The 20,810-nt window shown below is 40.6% G+C and overlaps 1 protein-coding gene across 1 annotated transcript in view; it reads left to right on the top strand.

Moving 5' to 3' along the window:
* The window catches only part of HIPK3 (homeodomain interacting protein kinase 3), an 89,696-nt gene that overhangs the window by 7,384 nt on the left and 61,502 nt on the right, over positions 1-20,810 (top strand).

Genomic DNA, 20,810 nt, shown 5'->3' with positions numbered 1-20,810 from the left:
GAAGAGAATTTGTTTTGTATTTTTTTTCTTTCTAAATTAGTGTGGCATGAAATCTTAGTTAAAGGAAATGTCTCAACGTAAGTAGAGGAAAAATATCCTTCTGGTCAACAGTGTGAGAAGTATTGCCTCTTCTCTGCTGCTCTAATTACATATTGATTGCACTTGGAACAAATCTTTCATTACAGTTCATTTCATGTTACATTTGTGCATTTTTCTTTTTCTTTTTCCTTTCTATTATTTTGACAGTTTCAAAATAATGAATGGGTGAGTGTATACTCCAGAAAAAGTCATTTCTTTTTATTAGCATACTGAGGGCAATGAGGTGGAAAAAGGAATGTCCAACAGAAGTCATATTTACATATTTGCTGCTCTTGTTCCAAGCAGTAATTTTCCAGAGACTGTCTGGGGACAATTCCTGGGGGGAAAATTTCTTCCTGATTACAGTACATGTTATCAATTACTTCTGGAGAGTTGCTGTGGCTGTATGGTGAGGCAGTTACAGCCCCCAGTGTTCAACTGCCAGACAGACCATGAAGCAGTTTTTATCATGTATTCTTACCCAAAATGTAATGGTCCTGTGTTTAACACAAATTCATGTGTGTCGTGGGGTTTTATTATTTGTTTGCTCCCTGACCAGGAGTGTTCTGCTTCTGTTTCTCATAGTTCAGCCATTGCATTACCACACTTGCAATAGTTTGTTCTGGTGCTGTTCCTTGAAGTGACGGAACAGGAGCTGTTGTGTATCAGGAAGTGCCCATCCATTCCACTTCATGATATCTCAGTGTAAGCCAAACCTGACGTGGATGAATCCCACAGCTTGCCTTTAACTTCAGTATTTTGTTCAAAATTAAGAGCATGAAAGGGTGAATGCATCCCAATCCAGGCAATCATGACAGTGTTGGGAATATTGTCAGTGCTAACAAACTTGAAAACCCAAGTGCTCATTGCAACAACTGTGGTTTCTCCAGTTCTAAATGCATTGCCAGCAGTTCTGCAGCAATTTAGGAATGATTGTTACAGAACGATAGAAGCAAGCTTTTGGGCTATTGTTTGGATGCTAAAAGTACCAGGGGACTCTCTCGCAAAGCTCCATATATATAACAGTCTCGGGACTTGCTGTGGGTTAAACATATTTCCGTCCAAATGTGCTTGTTGCAATATGTGCTCACATTGCAAAGTGTTAACGTACCCTGTGTAGGAATCACCGGTCTATTGGAACAGAACTACGTTGGTCCACAGGTCTGTGTCACAAAGTCCCGTGAAGCTGCTGCTGATTCTTCTGTGTACTTCAGCTCTAAAACAGCTTCTGAAACTCCCACACAGAAGCATTCAGTGCTTAAAAAGCAACATCCTAGTAATTAGGCAGAACAGAATCCATTTGTATGTCATAAAGAGACCTACTCCCGACTTGATTATTACAAATAAGTTAATTTCAAAAGGGCCTCCTTTATCTCATGATCCCCCAGTATACAGAGAAGTTATTCTTTGATTCTTTGATCCCTTTCAGGTGCAAGTTGGAAATAACTTGGGATGCTATGATTTTGTTTCTGTCAGAATGCAGAGTGAGGCAGCTCTGTCTGTGTTCTGGTGAGATTGAGGGCATGGCAACAGCGTGGAGATGATCAACAACGATGTGGTATCATGGAAGGATATATTAGCCCTGTTGAAAAGCATGGGATAGCTTTCTTTATGGCTCACATAATGAAGACAAATGTTTAGGGAGTAGGATAGGTTGATGACTGTGTGCATATGTGATAGGCTGAAGGATGGCACACGTAATAGTGCCTAGTAACTTATTTGCTCTTCAAAGGATGTGATATATTTAGAGAAGCTGAAAGACAGCAGGTTTGGCTGGTTGTGTTAGAGCAGTTAAAAGGCTTACTGCTCTGGGTATGTTGTCTAGCTCAACATATTAGGTTTTTTTTTTTTCAGCTGTATCTTTATCTTTGACTTGGCTTTTTGTTTCTTCCTTTCCTGTATGACTCCTTCTTATAATACACCTTTATTACAATTACTTGTTGTTTTTCATAGTTAGCCCCGTTCCTTCCTTTTGCTACCCTCCTTTTCAGGCTTGCTTTGAAAATTCATAGGGTTATGAATTATTGATCTCTTCCACATTTTTCCTGCAGAAGCCGGCTCTTTGAACTAGTTACCAGCATTAAGAACTGCCAACACTATCCACTGAATCATTGTGTGTCTTTTCTTTTCCAAACATATTTGGGTTTGTAGGGAAAAGCACTGCTGCATGCACCAGAGAAGCGAGAACTCCACGAGAAATGTAAGTTACTACCAAGAGGTAATGAAGAAATATGTCACTGTTTGAGACACAGTCAGAAGTGACCCTTTACAATCATTAGTAAATTTTGAAAACATATTTACTCATCTCTTCAAAGTCTTCAGAAGAAAACCGTGGGTTAAGAGCTCTTAAAGATGGTTTTATTCCTCTCCTATTAGCTTACTTTGATCATGTCATTAATGAGAGAGAGCACTGCTCTCTGAGAACTAATGGGTTGGTTTTGGGCTGTTTTTTCTTCTATGTGCTCAGAGTATGTGTGTGTACATTCTTCTCATAGTTCAGTTACTTGATGTAGGGTTCTAGAAAATAAACCATGCTGTTACCAAATGAAGGGCATAAGTTACGTGCATCTAAGGTGATAGCATGTTGTCTCAGAGAGATTTGACAGAGCTCTCTGGTAGTATTGCGGTCTAGTTCAGTAAAATCTGTGTGTGACAGAGAACCAGAAATGGCTGAGAAATGCCAGTGTTGTTAAAATGAAGAATGAAATACAGATTGGAGAGAAAATATTTTACCATTTGCTTCAGGAATAGTATATTTTTCTGAATTCAGAAATGATTATGTGAATTTATAAAAAAGGGCAGGGGGAGGTACATACTGAAAAGAAATTGTCAGAAATAATGTTTATATTTCATACACTTCACCATGCATAAGAATGAAATCCACCATAGGCTGAAACAGTTAATAAGTGCTCAAGAAGAAAGGATCGCCAGCTTGCAAAGTTATTAATAGAGGAAAGAGGAATAGCCCTTCTTTTCTTCCTCTTTATCCAATTTTATAAATTAAAACTGTAAGTTACAGAGCTGTAATCTTCAACATGTGAAAGCCTTTCTCCTTGTGAGGAAGGAACTGCTTATCCATCCTCCTTCAAGCCTTTTGAACCATGACTGAAATTTACAGTCAAATCCACCTGTAATTAAAGAGTAATGAACGCTTCTTAAAATTGGGATGTAATTTGAAAAATACAATAAACAGCTACAGCTGGGATAGCCTTTACTAAGGGAGGAATAAGTCCACACCTACCATCTGGGGAATTTGTGCTTTCTATGTGGATATCATCTCATATTGAGTGAAGGATCCTCTTTTCTTCTTGGGCTGCCCTTGTCTTTGGATGAAATTCTGATCCTAGAGAAGTTAGTTGTACTACTCACGGAGATTTTTATTAGTGGACTTCTTTTAAGAATCACTCAGAGTTTTCAAGATCTACCAGATCTTACAGACAGTTGTGTTTTTCCCCTAACTGCAAGAACAGCATCATCTTATCCCTATCCCTTGGCCCTTCAAATCTCTTTGAGAATTGGCTATCTGACATTCTCTTTGGAAAAAACTGTAAAATGGTTATTGAATTGGCTCTGTGACCTCCACCCTCAGCATGCTTCCAGGCCAGGAAAAAAACAAAATAAGAGCAGGCAGTCCAGACTGGTGTGGCATGTCTGGGCTGTTTGACTTGAGGGAGAAATAAACAGCTCTCATAAGCAAGGTTCCAATTACAAAGCAAAAAGGTAAAAGCAGCGAAAGGTCTATTAGCTTGTGCCTTTACTTAGTTTTTAAACTTTCCCTACCAGCTCCTGAGAATCCTGACACATCCATCTCTGCTATCCATAAAGCATCTGCCCTGCTTTTCTCATTGCTATCTTTGTGTGCTGCTGATGGTACACTTGCAGCTCACCAGTTCTTGCTTGCTCCTTTGGCAGTTCAGCTGTGGAATCCAGAATATGGTCTGGGGGCTGTAAAACTTTGCAGGTCTGGTATTTTCTGAGGTGGGACATTTTCCTTGCAAGCCCTTCCCTATTCTTCTGAATGACTCATCACGGTTTTTTGTCCTCTGTTTTGTTCTCTGTGTTTCTTCTTTCATACAGAACACTTGATTTAATAATTGGAGTTCAAGCAGGGTAAAAAAGGAAATGTAGATGATGTTATGGAGGAAACCCCAAACCCAGCGCACGTACTCTGGTCATTTTTGTGGTATAATTTGTGCCAGTAAGTGGGTCACATTGCTCCCACAGCACTGGGATTTGCACGTGTGTCATGGCTGACAGTTTGCTTCGTGTTCTTTTTGTAAATGTCAAGGTAACAAGTAAACAGCCACATCCTAGCCACTGCTAAAGCTGCTTTAGGACTACAGGCTACGTGCCATGGCACTCATTAAATAGTGCCCTAATTACCTCAAGTTTCCCAGTGTAGGAGTTACTGTGTCAGTGCAGTGACTGCCGTGCAGCTCCTGTAAAAACAAGTCACTGGGGGTTTATCAGGCATCTACACGCACAGTGGTGATGGACTGAGAATGGCACTTACTTAGTTTTAGTTAAAGCCCCTCAGTGACTGAGAAAAGAAAATGGGGTGGCAAATAGTGTGTAAATTCTTTAAGCTTTTAAAAAAATGTTTGCATTTCACTTTACTTTTGTGTCCTTTGTATCTATTTGCTTTGGATAGTGGAGAGGAGGACAGTACTGCCCATCAGCTGACCTGATGAGTCACCAGATGACCTGGTGAGACACTGTTGGGTGGGTGAGTGGCCTTATGTCTCCTCACCTGTAGTGTCTGATGATGAGGACTGAGGAGAAGCATTACCAAATTGGGCTGGCAAAAATAATTTCTCCATTTTGTATGGAGAAATTTCTCCATAGAACACCAGTGTTTTGTCCATACAGAGCAACCCAATGAAAAGTAGGGTGTGTTATTCTAAACAAGTGCAGTTGTGAGGGTTGAAGCAGTTTTACTGAAGTAAGAGCTTGCGCATTTGGCTAGAAATAGGGAGCATAAACCTTTTCACTGAGCCCCAAATGAAAAAGAGTCTTCAGAGATAGGCAGCAGACACAGTTCTTTCATATTAAGTCATAAGTAGCATATAGCTGTTTGTCTAACCTTTACAACTTTTAGTGTCTGTACAGCAGATGCTAATGCACCTGAAAATAGAAAGTCTGAAGCTTGTATATTCACCCTTGCTTTATATTTTGAAGCGCTGTATGTATAAAAATACGTATATAAATATGTAGTACAGGCTGTGTTAGCGGTAATCCCTGACCCATTTTGTTTGCATCGTGCACAGCTGACTACCATTTATCTGCTGTCCCTCAGAGTCCATTTTATACTTAAGCAGTCATGTTTCTCTTGCTAGTGAGCAACTGGAATCACACTGCACTTCTGCACTCACAGGCTTCCTGCATACGCCATCTGTTATCTGCTTTTCCTTCCTTGAAGCAGGATATGTATAAACGTTGTTGCAGGGTGGCTTGCATTTGAAAGTCTTCCTGAAAATCCCACAGAAGCTGCAAAAGGCAGTGCAGCTTTGTAAGTCGTTGCCTGTACAGGCTATACCTGATGTATTTTCTGCTTGGATCTAGAGCAGAAAGGCTCCAGAGCTCCTTTCTTTACAGTGACTAAATATTTGGAGAATGATGGCCTCAGACAGGTAATGTGAGTTCTCCATGTAGAGGTACTTGTTGAGGGAGCTCACTTCAAAATTACTTTGGCAAACCACTGTTTGTTGCCTAACACTCTCCACATTATGTTCCACAGGTGCCACAAACGGATCCCAGAAATGAAAGGTTCCTTTGAAGTGCATTCAGGCTTTTAGTAGTAGGATTTGGAGGCGTTTTGAAGTAGGTTAATTTGCCATGGTGATTAAGTATAAGGACATGTATGAGTTTAAGGCCAGCTTAAAGAAAGACTTGTGAGGAATCATAGAAGCACTAAGGTTGAAAAAGACCACTAAGATCATCTAGTCTAGCCATCAACCCATCATCACCATGCCCACTAAACCGTGTCCGTTAGACACAGGAAGTGCATTGCAGTGAAGGTATTGCCTGTGTTTGTAACACCTGTTAGGAAGGGGCTCCTTCACACTCTCGTGTTCCACCTGCCACTGGACCTTCTCATCAGCTTAGTGAACTCAACTGAGACCGTAGTCAGATGGTAAGCCAATATATAGGTGCTCTGATTGCAAAAGGAAGGTTCAAAAGTGGGAGGAAAATAAATGCTGAAGCACAAAAGTGCTTGAAAGACAAACTGCTCAGGATACTCTGAATTCCTGATGGTCCTCGGCTTGGTTCAACTAAAAAGTTTATTCCTTGTATGTATTCTGCTCAAAACAGTGGAAAGGAAAACATGGATATATACCAGGGCTTCATCTTAGCTGTGGTGTCCAAGGCAAGCCTCCATAACTACTGAACCATTTCTTCCTGGGCTGTTATCTCTGTGGACTTCCCTGCACAGGTTTTATTGTAGCAGGATGTGGGTACAGGAGAAAGATTAGCTCTGAAAAACAAATTTTAAAATAATTGCTTTAGAGCAATTTTGAAAGCCTTTTTCCTCTGTTCAACCATTAGATGGAAATGTCCTGCTGATGACTCCAGCATATTTTTAAATGGAATAATTAACATGGTTAATGGGAATTCAGCAGAATTTTTGTTAGCAATTGCTGTATTTACTAATCTCCCAGAAGGTGGGATGATTCAGAATCTTTTAATGCCCCAAAGCAGAAGATGATTAAAACCCTGCACTCACGACTCGAAATAGGATTGGATACAAATTCTGTAGAGTGAAAATGAGAAAGCTTCAGTGGAAAACTGTGGTGGGGGGAAGAGGGAAAAACAGTAGTTTTCAGTCGTAGATATCTATGAAAATACAATGGAATTACACAACTGAAATACACGCTTGTATGAAATTGCAAGTTTTTGAAGATTTCCTTCATTTGTCTCATTTTGCACATGACCAGGACTGCCTTCTTCTCAGATCGTCTTCTGTCTGCCCTTGGCTTTGAGCAGGGTTTTGCTGCTTGCTGCACGGAGGGTGGGCTTGGCTGGTCTGTCAGCAGGGTGCTCCCCAGAGCCACGTGGCCGCTGCGTGAGGAAAGATGCAGTGATCATATATTCACACAGTGAGTGCTGTAGGAGTCAGCTGCTGAAATTTAGGTATGTTGTAACTATCAGGTGAGCTGTGTCATAGGGAGGGCTTTTGTAAGGGTTTTTGAAGGGGAGGGTTATCTTATGCAGTCAGTGATGCTTCTGTCCCTAGGAACACATAATGAGCAAATACATACCCTGGGCATTCTGCATAATGTTTTTATGGCAGTTGCAGGCTACAGGGCCATGTTAATACATGGAGTCATACAGGTTATCTTTGGTGTAATACTTTTTGTTGCGGTAATGAAATTCTGGATACAGACTGCTACTCATGTTCCATGTATCACTTACTACATATCGCTTACAGTCGCTTGACAACAGGGGGCTGCTGTTTGTCTTTGAAATTAGTTCTCACAGTAATGAAGAACTAACAGAAAACCAACTTCTTTTTTTTTTTTTCCCAAGCACAAGAGGTACTAACATTTCCTTTTCCTCCTCTGGAGGGAACAAAGAAACAAGCTGCACGTGAGAAATACTTGTCCTATCACTTATTTCCCTACAGGAAGATGTGCTGAGATGACTGAGTGTAGGATTAGAAACCAAAGAGAAGAGGCAGTGATTTACTAATCTTATTTCCAGTGTCCCTAAAACAAGGCTAATAATTAACCTGTATAATAAGTACTCTTTTTACAGGGCTGTACTGGACACTTGGGACTTCACCACTGACTTCAAAGGACTAGCGATCAAGCTCACATTGATGCAAGTAGGACAGGGCTGGATTTCTCTCCGCTGACAAATTCTGTCTTCTAAAGTTCATGGGTGTGTATTTGCAAAATTGTTTACAGGCTTAGAAAATGCTGTACAAAAACAGACAGTATTATTATTTGTCATTTTAGAGCCACCCTTTATTTTGCGGTAGAGTATTTGTCATGAAATCAGAAATTTCTAGAGAAGTCATGTCTGCTTCCTTAGAAATTTGTACAGTCCAAAATGCTGACTAATGGGTCCAAAGGAGTGTAACAGTGGGCTGGGCATTGCCACCAGTGTAATCTGAAATTGTTCTGACTCTTCTCAGGCAGTGATTTCTTCCAAGACTGAACACAGACCAATTGCTGTTCATCTGTGGAATGATGAAGGGCAAAGTACTTTATTTCCAGTAAACAATTGTGGATTAGTTAAGTTAATGGCTTTCATGAAATAATCCTAATACAATAAAAGGATATTTATGTTTTGCTGTGCAGCAAAGCGACGTGTGTGGGAACCAGCGTGGACAAATGTCCACACTGCTGTGTCATGGCAGCCTCTCTGAGTTTTCCTAGGACTAGAATAGCAGAAATATTGCAAGTCAGTGATTTTGCACGGTGGCAGAACTCTGGGGAAAATTTATGCTGTATCTGTTGGGATCATGTCTGCCTCTAGCAAGTTATGTTGTTTTCTGTCCTGTGCCAGTATTCTTCTGGAGACGAATCTACAGCAAAGTAAAACAGAAATAGCAGGGAAAAATGGAGAGAAAAACAGACTGGAAATGCTGCTCTCGAGGAGGGGCAGACTGCAAATACATCAGGTGATAGAAGAGCTACCATGAACACTGTGTACCCATTGCTCACAGCAAGTAGGAAAGAGCAATGATTTCTCTTGCTAGAAATGCCTCAAGAGAACCATTGCCAGAAAGCAAATGAGCAGGAGGGCTGAGGAGTCTCTTCTCTCTCATTTCAATCTCCTACAAGGTGTGGAAGGGGAAGGCTGCAGTGTCTTCTGATGAAAGGCAGCAGGCAGGACTTGAGATTCTCTTCCAAGTTTCACGGCAGTTGGTATTTTTTTCTATATCTGGCTTTGGAAAATGCATGATAAGTTCAGTTTTCTTTTTAAGTAACAGCTTTAGAAAAGAGAGCAAAGAAGTGAAATTAAAAGTACACAAGGCTTGGAATTTAAACTAGCCCATTATTTATTATTATTCTGAGATATTTTGGCTGATTGGCTAATTCTTTTATTTCTGTATCGTGGTAGCTCTCATATACCTTCTCATACTGAGTATCCCTGTAGAGGAGTGTATTCATAAAAACACTTTTTCCCCCCCAGAACTCTGTGAGGTAATATATCACTTTACCACTGCAGTGCCACGCTTGGAAGCATAAATTGGCATCTGTGCGTTAAGTACTTAACAAGTTATGATTCCCCAAATTATTGCCCCCAAAAGATTACACTGGGAATTCCTACGCAGGAATTATTCATGTGAACAAGAGTTTTAAATGTAAATACATTTTTGTGGGGCTAAAATGATACCAAATAACTTAAAATATATAGGATATATTTAGGGATTTCTGTATTCTTTCTTTCTTTTTTTTTTTTGCTCTAGGTTTTGTTAATAAATCCTAATATTGCTGACTGAGCCTTCTGTATATTTTCTTGTCCTTTGTGCCCTCCTGACTCTTCCTTCTCTGGAAAATCATGTTGGTTTTGAGCCTGAATTTCAAATTCCAGGAAAAGGCTAGATCTGAATACAGCTCTCTATGCTTAAAAGAATAGCAGTTGCTTAATAGTTAGAAGTAGTTTTAACTATGAAGTATTAAAGTGGAAATAATGATGCTTTATCTGGTTTCAAAGGTACTTGTAATGCACTTAAGAATATAGTTTGTTCGTGTGCTGATAGAATTATTGGAAATTCAGATCTGTGTTGGTAGACCAAAGTTCAGTTTGTTGTTGTAATTACAAGATATTTTTTTATGGATGGGAATCTTTGCAATTTGAGCTAGCTGTTAGTATCTTGAGCCATCTTGGGATTTAGGAAAATATCTTGGTTTGGTATTCACTTAATCTGTTTTCATTTTCATAAGCCTGCATGGCGTATTATAGGATTGATCGAATGAATGACATTGAAATTATGATCTGCTATCTGAGCTGGCTTGCCTGCTCCAGTGACTCACTACTTTAGCATGCAAAATTTTTGAATTAAGTTTGTATTAAAAGATAATGCTACTCTCCCATTTGCATGTGCCAAACATGATGCTTAATTGCTTGTGAGAGAAAACTCCCTGTATGCATCCCAGGTATGAACATTCCCGAGGCTGCAAGAAAAGGAAAGGAAATTCTGCCTTGAGCTGTCTCATCTTCCAGCACTGTTGTCACGGTGTCAGTAAGGCAGTGGGAAGTTCCTCTTTTCTTGGTCTACAATTGCAAAAAAATGCAGGTTATCCTTAAAGCTTCTGTGGGAAGTTGGATACAAGGCACCATTTCCCTGCAGTTTGTTAAAACTGCCCCTGACTTCAAAGAGAAAGGTGAGGAAAAGCCCATCCCTGCTATTGTAGTAGAAGCTTCTTCGTACATAGGTCACTCTGAAAGTAATGCCTCCTATTTATTTCCATGGAAACTCACACAGCTACAAATTGCACAGTAACACTGTTTGATTGAGCAAATTCCCAGCTACCAAACATTGTTTTTCAACATAGACATCACCATTTGCTATGTTCACCAACAATGAACAAGAGCCTGCATGCCACAAATGCAAAAATCTTTACTAATAGAGGTGACCCACAGTCGCCACTGCTGAAACGCACCACCCACCCTCACAGTGCTCACATCTGCTGGTTGGACTCTATAAACATTCAGCAAGTATCCATGAATGGCAGTGGGTGCCATTTTTTTCTGCATGGAGGGATTCAATTCCACACCTTTGCTTCCTCCGCCTTTCCTTCCATGTCAGATGCCATTCTGTCAGAGTGCCCCTCTCTGCTGCCATCTGTCACGCGGCAACAACATGTAATGGAACACTGGTGGGAAGGTTCAGCCTCTACTGCCATACCACCAGCATCCACCTCTGACATGGTGGGCCAAGATCATAAAATAGGAGGCATTACTTTTGGGGCAGCCCTCATAGCTCTGCCTTTTCACTTTGCCGAATTCACTTTGTTTATAGCTAGGCAACTAAATTGCCAGGGTTATCCAAAGAGAGACCGGGTGCAGGTAATGATCCACCTTGAGAGGCTCTGTTTGCCATTCTTAAATACTAAAATTTGAGCTACTAGTATCTGTTTTCAATGCTTTATGTTGTTCAGTTTCCCCAGCCTGTTTCATACATTTACATAGGTTATATACAAAGGAAAACCTATTTTAAAAGCTGTTTAAGAACTGCGTCTTCCATCTGGCGTGAAGGGCATTTCTGCAAGGGAGGGGAGAGAAACTGTCTGAGGTAAATTTGATAGTGGAAGATGGGATAAAACAAGAGCACTTAGACTAATTTAATTAATGCCTCGGTGAATTTAAGAATATGGTGTCCCCTGCAAGCATAAACGTAGATCAGTAGCTGAATTAAGGAAGCAGTATTAGACTGCACCTGTTGGGTATCAAACTGAATTCAGACCTTGTTTCAGTCGTGCAGTTGGGACTGGCAGTTGCCGAAGGGATTAAATTATTTAAAGCCTTCAGCTGGCTAGTGTAGGCTAGCAGTAGCTTATAAAACACTTAATCTATTTTTTTAATCTGTTCATATGTTTGCTTTACTTAGACAGTAAAACTATACATGACACACACCTGCCACATTCTGAAGCTTCTTTGTCAGATAGCTTAAATGTATCAATTAGAGCGGCCTTTAAACACGAACCATTTGGGTTTCTTCAACAATACACTTTTTGTTAGCCCAGGAGTTTGCTTTGATAAACTCAAAACTAAACACGAGGTATGCAGACATAAGGTCTTTTTTTTTTTCCATGGTTTTCTGTAGAGGCAGTTCCCTTCTAAAGGACAGAAACCACTGTCCAGATAATGAATTTTTGCAGTTACCATTTGATTTGTGATTTAAAAAAAAAGGAAATGAACACCAAAGAGTTTGGCATTCTGGAACTATTTTTGCAATGCATTTTAAACTAGTTCAAAAATAGGTGATGCTGTTTAGCTTGTTACGTGATATGTCACTTGTTTCTAGAAAGCTTAGAGTAAGTAATGAGTAGTTACATTATGGATTGGACTGGAAAGCAATCTGGATAGCTGTGCAACACAGGATTAACCAGGTAAATCCTCTTAGGTTTGATTAGCCATTGCTTAGATCTACACTTCAGTTTGTCACTGGTTGCTCCTAATAATGACTTCTTTCTGTTGAAGTTGATTGTTGTAGTTTCTGTTTTGCACCTCACCTTTTTTGTGTCAAAATGAACTTTATGGTCTTCCAAATAAGAAGCACAATAACACCTGGCATCAATTCAAGACAAGTCTTTTTAATAATAAAATTAGCATGCGGTTAATTTCTGTTTTGTTCGGCAGATGATGAATTACATCATCTTATTTGGCCTTCGATGGTATATTACAGAACAAGTAGGCATATGTATCTGCTAACAAGGGTGAGTAAATGCTTATTCATGGAGATCAGATGATTCCTGCAGCCTGCTTTTCATAGAAAGCATATGTTGTTGATATTTCTGTCCACGCTTTAATTGTCCTTCTTTCTCATTACACTGTGAAACTGTGATTTTTATGTCCATAAAATGAGCTTTAGTAATATAATCACTACAAGATAACTGAGCTTTTTAATGTTAATGTTAATTTTAATTTTTTTACTGTAGAACATGCTACTCCTTAGGAATAAGAAAGGAGAGAAGGCAGGAGAGAAGTAAAAAATTCAGTCTCCCCCACCCTAAGGCACAGAAATAAATGGGGATTCTAGGAGAGCGGCTAGATGGCATAGCAAAATAATAACAGAAAGAGGGAAAAAAAAGATTCCAGAAGATATGGAAGGCGTTGGGCTTTGCTGTGGGTGATGATTAGTTTCATCAGTGCTGGGATTTCATACAGGTGTACAGTGTTTTGTACGTTGCAGGGCAAGGCTTTGTGTTTGATAAGATCTATGTAGCATAAAGTCTGGAAGACCAGTATCTTGTAGTTTTTACTACGCCTTCTGCAGTGCAACTTGTCATTTATAACTTACTGCAAGTATTTCTTCTATAGTATCGTTTGTTCTGTAACAAGGCATTAAATCTGAAATTCTGTTTCACCTTGAATGACCTCAGAAAGTTGTCTTCATCTGCGATTTATCTAACACGAGCTATGAGAATGAATAGGGCTAGCTGCTGTTGTGTTCCAAGGCCAAAGCAAAGTAAGACTTAATTATAATAGAAATTTAATTCTGAGGATACAATGCACTGTAATAGAGAATCGATGGAGTACTATGATGTTTCTGAAACCTGCAGAAAAAGACAAACCAGAACACTGGATCTAATAGAAAAGCAGGAAATGAAGGTGAGGAAATGCTACTCTTACAGCTTTCCTATTCCTAAAACTGATGCAGAAGCTCATTTGGTTCCTGTGAAGGATGAGAGCCACTCCAATTTGCTCCCTCCTGACAAACCCGTCAATGACCATTGCAGCAGCAATGTGCTTGGAGCACAGCCTGTGCCCCGCACACCTCTGTGGGAGGCAGCAATGGCAGCAGCCCGGTTCCTAGAGTGAATCAGAATTATGGTACAGGGAGAGAAAGAAGAAGGGGCTTAACCTTGGAGCGTGCAGGACAGAGTGCTCTGAACTCTGAATAACAGTCACACAGCCCAGGAGAATAACGTGTTCTTAATACAGGATAAAAAAAAATGGTTAAATGTGATTACTTTTAACAGTCCCAGATTTCTAAAGTGCTGGCTGCTCTAAAGGGCTGTGAAGTTTAATACCTTCAGTGAAAATCAAAACTTTGCTGATAATACCTAAGGTTTTGTACATCCTGCCAGACTGCTACAGGGCACTGTTATTTCCCTGAATTGTGAAGTGAGTTTACAGTAAAGCTTACTAATGGGAAAAAATCGCATGACTTTCCATCATTCCTCTTTGATTCCTTGGCTGCTTTTCAGTCCTGCCCCACTGCCGGACTGTCAGTGACATAAAGCAACAGCTACTGTGGACACAGGGAGTGTGGTCTGGCCCTTCCTCAAAATGGCATTGCGAGAGGAAATTCTGCTTGTGCAGAAAAATCTGTCACTGTACGTCTCTCTTGCCATGGAAAGGACGGCTTGAAAATCATTCAAAAGACCATGGCTTTGGCAAAATACCATCGGCTTGATGCTAGGAAGAGCAAGGTAATGGTCTTCTAGGTGATGGCTGAGTGCAGCTCCCCAGGTCTGCTGTTCCTCGTGGGTGTCACTCCTGTCCTGCTAAGAAGCTTGTGATGGAACTGAGCTATATGGTGAATGCATGATTGGCAGCGACCGTGTTTTTGCTGAGCTACTGCTTGATCAGAACCTGCTACTGAGGCATTTTTGGTTAGCTTCTAGAGCAGCTGGCCTAGTGAGACACTCATTTTCTAGAGCTCTAATGATAGTGAAAATACCATCAATGGAAGGGGAAGCAGCATGGTTTTGTTAACATGCACGTGATTTGCAGTACTTGCACGATGCCGGGGATGGGATTATGTCTGAAGGGTTCCCATACAGAATAAAATATTAGCAGAGTTTTTATTTTGATTAAAACCTAAATTGGGTTCAGCATGCTTTGCAGCATTTACCATTCTTTTCTGGGAAATACTGATTAAACCTGGTTTTCCATTAAGAAAGACCAATTCAACTAAATTGAAAGGATTCATGAAGGTGCAGTGACTTTTTTTTTATAGACACAATAAATAATGTCAACATGTTGCAATGTAATCAAACAGTTGCATGTAAATCACGTTTTTTCCCAATGTACTTCAGTTCCATCACTGCTGGGGGCTGTCTAGATATGTCTTGAAGGATTTTTTTCTTGGCTGTTTAAGGCAAGTCTATCTGGGGATGAGTTGGCTCGTTTCTAGGTACCAATTAGCACCAAGCAAGGCTAGTAAGCAGAGGATTAGAGAGGACAAATTATTTCAAGGTTTCTGGAAAGAAAGTAGTGAACTTCTTATTGTTATTTGTGAAAATAAGGATTTGGGAGCTTTCTGTGGACTTGAAGTCACCTAGTTTTCAAGCAGCACTGGGTATATTTCATGTCACATCTTTTAATTGTATAAATATATGGTTTCTACATGAGATAAAGCAATCCTCTGAGCTAATATTCACTTTGGAATAGGGTAAAAAACAGATTTCACTTTCTCATGTTAAATGAGTTTCAAAATTAAGGCTTGAATTAGAAGATTAGAAAGAGGTCTCAAAAAATAAATCACTTTTGAAGCCCCACAACTTTGTTGGTTGTGTAATAATGTCAAGCTGTAAAATTAAAACCTGGAAAGAAACCAAATCAAGAGTAATATACAGAAAGGAGCTTTGCCAAAGATGTTTTCATGAGTAAGCGGCCACTTAGCGAGGATGATGATAGGGTACAAAAGTCAATGCAAAGTAATTGTAAATAACATAAATGCTATTGATGCTGGAAATGATAGCATTGAGTCTACTAGTCCAGAAGGCATTCTGTAGGCTGCTGTTGAATACACCGGTACTGAAATGAAAGGGGAATAGGATAAATGACCAGGTTGCTGCAATCCTGATACTCCGTCATCATTATCAGGAATACAACCAGGAGCTGGGTTTTTGGTGGGTTTTTTTGTTTGTTTTCTTAGGTATGCAAACCAAATCAGTTAAAGGACAGGAGTTAACCAGCTTATTTTAAGCACCACTTAGTGCAAAGGCTACAGATAGCGATTAAATTAGTTTTAAGTGCCTGATACTAAGAAGCACGCCGTTGAAGAACTAGATAACTATTGTATTTTTAATTAACGTGATATTTTGTGCTTGGAATTGAAATATGAGAAAATTAAAGAAGTAATTATTGAATTCAGCTAGTGCTTTTCCGTATCATCTGCTGAGTGGAATGCTATTCTGGCTTAAAAGCCTTACATAAGCAGCTAGAGCAATCTTTCACACATGTAATTGATACAACTGTTTAATAAAATATGAATGAAGAGCGACTCACACCCTGCTGTGGAAGAGTAGTTAGTTTCTAGTGTAACAGATGAATTTGCATCTGTTGAAGGAATGCATTTAAATGGTAAAGAATGTTTGATGATTGATGGTTGCATACGTTAAAATCAAAATACTTACACTGCCTTTAAATGCAGCAGGACGTAGCTGCCGTGATGCCGGACTACAGAAAACCAGTGCCCATGTTTTTGTGGCAGCCCTTCATCATTCAGGGAAGGGCTGCTGAGGCAGGTGGGCAGCTGGTAGGCTCTGCCTGTAGTTCTGGCCAGCATTGGCTCCTTTTTCCCCATCTACCCTTTTTCCATCTGAATCCATCTGTTCTCTCTCATCTAGTACTTAGATAACAAGCTCTCTAGCATTTTTTTAAGAAACTCTTGTTTTCCTTTTGTATTTTAGGTGACTTCTGACCCTGAAATTCTGGGCTTGTGTTGTATACAGCTGTCCATTAGCTTCAGTGGGGTGTTGCAGTTTCAGCCCCTGATGCTGCTGATCCCCCGGTCCTCTCCTGAGGATGTTGTGATTCTGGCCTGTAGTGCTGTGGGTGATGATTGTCATGTTCTATGACAAACAATCCAGAAGGCAAAACGAGGTGTAAGGGGAGATGCGAGGCACGCAGAGGAAAGCGAAAGGAAGCTGATAACAGGAGTACTCTTTTTGGCGTGTTGCTGTAGGTAGGGTTTGGTGCTGTGTGTGATCCCTGCAGCGTTGCCATGGTGACTGCTGAAGCTGGATGCCCAGGGCTGCCCATGCACCTCTGCACCTTCTGCTTCCATGGCCTGGGACTGTGCTCCCCACCACCTCGGCCACCTTCCCTTCCCTGTCATCTCTCCTTTCTTCACATTTCATGGATTAATGGGAAGCAAGTGAGTAAAGCTAGACAGAAACCAGGCTAGCATGTACAGTAGGTACTTGTGGCTTTCAAAGAAATACTTAAAATATGTTCAAGGAATTCATGTATGTAGAAAACTCCATTCAAACACCATCCCTACTGACCAAGTAGTGCTTTCTTGTTGCTCTTTTTCATGCCGTAATGTCTAGGTATTTCAGTCTGAGCCCTAACATTGCCCATTTAGCTATAACCTTGAGCTGCTCTTAGCTATTTGGTGAAACACAAGTGATAGGTGACAGTTCAAAAGTCTGGTTGTGTTCAAACTGTATTTTTTTTTCTATTTTAAACACTATTTTGTAAACTGGATATAGAAAAATAAGTTTATAGAAGTGTTTTTTGTTATTAAACCAGGAAATTATAAATTAATTTATACAGTGAATAATAATTGCCCAGAATAGTTGTGCATTTTCTTCGTTTTAAATATGGCACTGTATGTGCAAATAGAAGTTCTTCAATCCCTGACAGATGTAACAGGTGGCAGCACATTACCTTATTCGAGAGAGATGCAGCTTCTATAAGGACACAACTTATCTGAGGATGATCCTGAAGCTCAGTGTGCATATTAGAATTGCATAAACTCTGCTTCCCGAGCCACGAGTGTGCTGTTGGCAAAACCCAACATTTTTACAACAGTTCCACTTTCCTGCTTTTCTCAAGAGCCTCAATCTCTGTCAAACAGCATCTGAATCTGATGATGTGGGTTTTTGTTTGTTGTTGCAAAAGCCTGAGGATAACATAACATCTGCATCTGTATATTCTTATAGCAAAGCTCGGTCTTGGTGCAGTGGTAACATCTGGTGCTTTGCAGTCTCTGCTCCTTCATTTTCTCACCTGTTGCATCTCATCGCCATTCATTGTGGTGTGGGACATGACATGATGTCTATAACCATGTCTTTATATATAGGTATGGATTTGCCATTTTCCTTTCCACTTCTGTTCCCTCATCTTCTATTAAACATCAAAGCATCTATATGCAGGGTGCCAAGTCTCTGTTCCAATAACACAGTGCTAATTATATCAAAATGTGATAAAGCCAGAAAAATGAACTGACTTCCTGACTGCCTTCACCCCGAATGTAACTAAAATGCAACATGGGTACAGAAGGTAACAAAAAATAAGTGCAGATCAGTTTTGTAATGCTTGAAAAAAAAAATAATTGGAATACTTGTATGTGTGAATAAACAAATTCATATGAAAACACATTCTTTGCTAAACAAGGAAATGGTTTTTCCTTATAATGGTTTGGTCTCATTTCATAGGTCACGTAATTAGAACATGGCTTTTCTGTTGTTCATTCCAGACCAGAGTCTCTAACGTGGTAATTTAAATATTTGACGAATGCCAGTTAAAAATATCTTCTAATGACATCTCATGGGGGGAGATAAGGAAGGCTTTAAGATGTAGCTGCTATTAAAAGTAGGAAAACACACGGGTGAAACTCCTGCGGGAGGCTGCGGGCGGCCAGCTGTGCGTGTTGACTCGGTAGCACTGCCTCTCAGGGAAGATGTGAGCCTCAGACAGGTGAGTAACAGGACCTTGCAGGCACGCTCTGGCTGTGCCCACGTGCTTCCATGGCGAGGTGCCGGGGCTGTCCTCCAGGCAGTTCTGCAACAAGCGTGGGTGCTGTTCAGTGCTGCCGGGGCCCAGCTGCGCTTCAGAGAATCATAGGGGCTGGAAGCGAGCTCTGGAGATCATCCAGTCCAAATTCCCTCCTATAGCAGGTTGATTACAGTAGGCTGCACGGGAGGGAGGTCTCAGGGAAGGTAGAACTGCTCCTCTTTACCGCAGCACAGCGTTGGCCCCTGCTTGGAGCTGCTGAATCTGACTATTGCCTTCAAAATGCTTTGGAATATACATTAAGAATGCATCCCCTGTAATCCTTCAGGTGGTTTTTACTGAAGTCGTTAGACTACTAATTAGCATCTACTCATTGAGTAACACAAGATTATGTTTAAATTCAGTAGTTTGGCCGCCCGCTTCTGTTTAGTGACGTTTGTTTGTAGGAATGATGCATTCTGGAAAGTGAGGTCAGCCAGAACATTTGTGGTGTTCATCTGTCTGCAACCCTTGATCTTGCAATATATCAGCCACTAAAAAAAGAAGCCATTACTCAACTGTAAAAATGAACTGGTTGGTAATATTAGTGGATGGCACCCTGTGAGTATTCACAAGGGCAGGGTAGAAATGATGCTCATTTCAAAACAACAGTAAAAAGTACAGTATTTTCTATTAAAAGATTTACAAGCCGGCACTGCATCCTGGGAATTTGAGTTTGAAAGAAGGGTTTTTGTTTTATTTTATTTTACTTTAGAAGGTTCTTTTTTCTCTGTCATAGAAGAAAGTGTTTCGGTGCGTTTGTAGTTTCTTAAGTAAAAATACATTTGCCCAATGTTGTGCTGTCGCTCATTTCGTAACCAGTTGTTGTTACTACCTGACTGCCGGATTAACTTCAGGTTATAAAGCCAGCACTGTTAAAGCTGCATTTTCTGTTGCTTTTAATCCATCAGTGTGATTCTAGCTCTTATAATTATTTCTCACCGAGTGCTTTGGAATTGTATCTTCCAGTTCTCGCGGTTTTGTTGTGTAGTATTCAGGTACTGTAAAACATCCAATTTGTCCTCACCATGTACCTGAGAAACAGAAGCATTGCATTTTGGTCCCTATTTAACTTGTGTTCATCTTATTGATCTCTTTTGCTGCTGGAAAGAGAGAGGGAAAGTGTGGATATGGTGTATGCTTTATGTGAAAGGCCCTCTTAGACCACAGTGGTTAATAACTACAGCAAGTTAAGAGATGTACAGCATCAAACTGTACATTTTACATCATCATTGTACATTTCATGAAGATCTCTTTGTGGATTTTCTAATGAATGAGTATGAGGAGCGATCCATTTCTGAAATGCAAACTGAAAATGCAAGCATTACCTGAGAAATATGCCATGATGCATCATCTCTTACACGACCCAGTAAAGACATTTAAGCTGCCTTTTTGCTGCTTGATATGTAAATGTCGCTCTTTTACACTGTAGTTATACAGTCTTTCCCTCAGAGGGTTCCTGCGGCTTAATTTTAGTGACTCACACAGTCATAGAATGGCTTGGGTTGGAAGGGACCTCAAAGACCATCTAGATCCAACCCCCCTGCCTGCTCCTTGTCACAGTCATGCAGCTTGGGTGACGGCTCCTGCAGTGCTCATAGCAGCGTGTTTCCAACCATCGCACTTCTGGGTTCTTTGGATTTCATCATTTCTACCCAGAAAACCAAACAGAGGTCTGCGCAGCTCCAACGGCTGCGCTGAGAAAAGCTCTGCCTTCCTCTTTCTGTTAGCTCTGACACTCGCTGAGCTTCTTCCTGAGCTCATTGGGCTCACTGAAGAAAGCTGCCTACTTTTTGCAGGGCGTGCTTCATCAGCTAAGTGAGAGCTTCAGTGCTGGAGGTCATCATCAGGAGAATCTATCTGGATGCGGGGAGAGGAAGTCATGAAAACCCTAAGAGAGCAGCTCAGTGGTTCGTGGCATCGCCCTCCTATGCTAGCAGCTGGGAAGGTCCCAAAGGATGGAAGCACAGCCTCAGATCCCTGCCTTCTCCAGGCCTGACCTTTGTGTATTGCTTCCCTCGGCAGCTCTGATAGAAGCAGCCCTGTTCAGGACTCTGACGCTCAGGTTCATTCAAGCATTAAGAGCCTGGCAGATGTAAACAACTCATAATGGCCATAAAAAGAGTTTGGTGGTGTAGCTTATAGCAGCTCAATGAGTAAAACAAATTGTTCCAGCCAAAGCATTTTCTGTCTCTGTCTACGCTTGGGATTTTGATAACCAAAATAGCACACAGTGTCACTGCTAAGCGTGCTGCCAAGGGCTTCGGGCCCGGGTTTGTCCTCACAGCTTCTTTTGCTGCATGATATTTTCACGTCTATTAGAA

This window comes from Gallus gallus, chromosome 5 (genome assembly GCF_016699485.2).
Source record: "Gallus gallus isolate bGalGal1 chromosome 5, bGalGal1.mat.broiler.GRCg7b, whole genome shotgun sequence".
Lineage (NCBI taxonomy): Eukaryota > Metazoa > Chordata > Aves > Galliformes > Phasianidae > Gallus > Gallus gallus.
Note: the sequence above shows the minus strand (reverse complement) of the source record. Positions and strands in the feature narration are given on the sequence as shown.